The following is a 3407-nucleotide window of genomic DNA, read 5'->3' as shown; positions in this document are numbered from 1 at the left end:
CCTTTTCACTGGCCCTCATTTCATCTCGGTCCATTTGCTTGCAATCGCTGCGCTTGCAGATTTGCTGGGTTTTTTTCAATTGCACTCTTTCCCATCATATCTCCTCTGCAGAGCGTCTGTTCCACTTTGTTCTCTGATTTCAAGATTTCGTTCCCTTTCCCGAAAGGAAGGCTTTCCCTTTCGGGAAAGGGAACGAAATCTTGCGATTTCAATGAAGATTCATTGGGCCAGCTCCGGGCCCTCTCCCTGCACTTCTTGTCGTCCCATTCACTTTTTGGGTTTTCGCGTGCTTTCAAAATTTTTCCTTTTTTTTTAAAATTTTTGTTTTAAGGTTTCATTGCTGCAGTTTCTTCTCCTCCTCTCTCTTAATTTGCATTTCTTCCCTGATTTCAGGGTTGGAATTGGAGTCCTTTTGGCAAGTCTTGCTCCTTTTCACTGGCCCTCATTTCATCTCGGTCCATTTGCTTGCAATCGCTGCGCTTGCAGATTTGCTGGGTTTTTTTCAATTGCACTCTTTCCCATCATATCTCCTCTGCAGAGCGTCTGTTCCACTTTGTTCTCTGATTTCAAGATTTCGTTCCCTTTCCCGAAAGGAAGGCTTTCCCTTTCGGGAAAGGGAACGAAATCTTGCGATTTCAATGAAGATTCATTGGGCCAGCTCCGGGCCCTCTCCCTGCACTTCTTGTCGTCCCATTCACTTTTTGGGTTTTCGCGTGCTTTCAAAATTTTTCCTTTTTTTTTGTAATTTTTCTTTTAAGATTTCATTGCTGCAGTTTCTTCTCCTCCTCTCTCTTAATTTGCATTTCTTCCCTGATTTCAGGGTTGGAATTGGAGTCCTTTTGGCAAGTCCTGCTCCTTTTCACTGCCCCTCACTTCATCTCGGTCCATTTGCTTGAAATCGCTGCGCTTGCAGATTTGCTGGGTTTTTTTCAATTGCACTCTTTCCCATCATATCTCCTCTGCAGAGCGTCTGTTCCACTTTGTTCTCTGATTTCAAGATTTCGTTCCCTTTCCCGAAAGGAAGGCTTTCCCTTTCGGGAAAGGGAACGAAATCTTGCGATTTCAATGAAGATTCATTGGGCCAGCTCCGGGCCCTCTCCCTGCACTTCTTGTCGTCCCATTCACTTTTTGGGTTTTCGCGTGCTTTCAAAATTTTTCCTTTTTTTTTAAAATTTTTGTTTTAAGGTTTCATTGCTGCAGTTTCTTCTCCTCCTCTCTCTTAATTTGCATTTCTTCCCTGATTTCAGGGTTGGAATTGGAGTCCTTTTGGCAAGTCTTGCTCCTTTTCACTGGCCCTCATTTCATCTCGGTCCATTTGCTTGCAATCGCTGCGCTTGCAGATTTGCTGGGTTTTTTTCAATTGCACTCTTTCCCATCATATCTCCTCTGCAGAGCGTCTGTTCCGCTTTGTTCTCTGATTTCAAGATTTCGTTCCCTTTCCCGAAAGGAAGGCTTTCCCTTTCGGGAAAGGGAACGAAATCTTGCGATTTCAATGAAGATTCATTGGGCCAGCTCCGGGCCCTCTCCCTGCACTTCTTGTCGTCCCATTCACTTTTTGGGTTTTCGCGTGCTTTCAAAATTTTTCCTTTTTTTTTTTTTAATTTTTGTTTTAAGATTTCATTGCTGCAGTTTCTTCTCCTCCTCTCTCTTGATTTGCATTTCTTCCCTGATTTCAGGGTTGGAATTGGAGTCCTTTTGGCAAGTCCTGCTCCTTTTCACTGGCCCTCATTTCATCTCGGTCCATTTGCTTGCAATTGCTGCGCTTGCAGATTTGCTGGGTTTTTTTCAATTGCACTCTTTCCCATCATATCTCCTCTGCAGAGCGTCTGTTCCACTTTGTTCTCTGATTTCAAGATTTCGTTCCCTTTCCCGAAAGGAAGGCTTTCCCTTTCGGGAAAGGGAACGAAATCTTGCGATTTCAATGAAGATTCATTGGGCCAGCTCCGGGCCCTCTCCCTGCACTTCTTGTCGTCCCATTCACTTTTTGGGTTTTCGCGTGCTTTCAAAATTTTTCCTTTTTTTTTGTAATTTTTGTTTTAAGGTTTCATTGCTGCAGTTTCTTCTCCTCCTCTCTCTTAATTTGCATTTCTTCCCTGATTTCAGGGTTGGAATTGGAGTCCTTTTGGCAAGTCTTGCTCCTTTTCACTGGCCCTCATTTCATCTCGGTCCATTTGCTTGCAATCGCTGCGCTAGCAGATTTGCTGGGTTTTTTTCAATTGCACTCTTTCCCATCATATCTCCTCTGCAGAGCGTCTGTTCCACTTTGTTCTCTGATTTCAAGATTTCGTTCCCTTTCCCGAAAGGAAGGCTTTCCCTTTCGGGAAAGGGAACGAAATCTTGCGATTTCAATGAAGATTCATTGGGCCAGCTCCGGGCCCTCTCCCTGCACTTCTTGTCGTCCCATTCACTTTTTGGGTTTTCGCGTGCTTTCAAAATTTTTCCTTTTTTTTTGTAATTTTTGTTTTAAGGTTTCATTGCTGCAGTTTCTTCTCCTCCTCTCTCTTAATTTGCATTTCTTCCCTGATTTCAGGGTTGGAATTGGAGTCCTTTTGGCAAGTCTTGCTCCTTTTCACTGGCCCTCATTTCATCTCGGTCCATTTGCTTGCAATCGCTGCGCTTGCAGATTTGCTGGGTTTTTTTCAATTGCACTCTTTCCCATCATATCTCCTCTGCAGAGCGTCTGTTCCACTTTGTTCTCTGATTTCAAGATTTCGTTCCCTTTCCCGAAAGGAAGGCTTTCCCTTTCGGGAAAGGGAACGAAATCTTGCGATTTCAATGAAGATTCATTGGGCCAGCTCCGGGCCCTCTCCCTGCACTTCTTGTCGTCCCATTCACTTTTTGGGTTTTCGCGTGCTTTCAAAATTTTTCCTTTTTTTTTAAAATTTTTGTTTTAAGGTTTCATTGCTGCAGTTTCTTCTCCTCCTCTCTCTTAATTTGCATTTCTTCCCTGATTTCAGGGTTGGAATTGGAGTCCTTTTGGCAAGTCTTGCTCCTTTTCACTGGCCCTCATTTCATCTCGGTCCATTTGCTTGCAATCGCTGCGCTTGCAGATTTGCTGGGTTTTTTTCAATTGCACTCTTTCCCATCATATCTCCTCTGCAGAGCGTCTGTTCCACTTTGTTCTCTGATTTCAAGATTTCGTTCCCTTTCCCGAAAGGAAGGCTTTCCCTTTCGGGAAAGGGAACGAAATCTTGCGATTTCAATGAAGATTCATTGGGCCAGCTCCGGGCCCTCTCCCTGCACTTCTTGTCGTCCCATTCACTTTTTGGGTTTTCGCGTGCTTTCAAAATTTTTCCTTTTTTTTGTAATTTTTTTTTTAAGATTTCATTGCTGCAGTTTCTTCTCCTCCTCTCTCTTGATTTGCATTTCTTCCCTGATTTCAGGGTTGGAATTGGAGTCCTTTTGGC

This window comes from Chamaea fasciata, unplaced genomic scaffold, assembly GCF_029207755.1.
Source record: "Chamaea fasciata isolate MVZ Bird 193981 ecotype frontalis unplaced genomic scaffold, bChaFas1.0.hap1 SCAF_276, whole genome shotgun sequence".
NCBI lineage: Eukaryota > Metazoa > Chordata > Aves > Passeriformes > Sylviidae > Chamaea > Chamaea fasciata.
Note: the sequence above shows the minus strand (reverse complement) of the source record.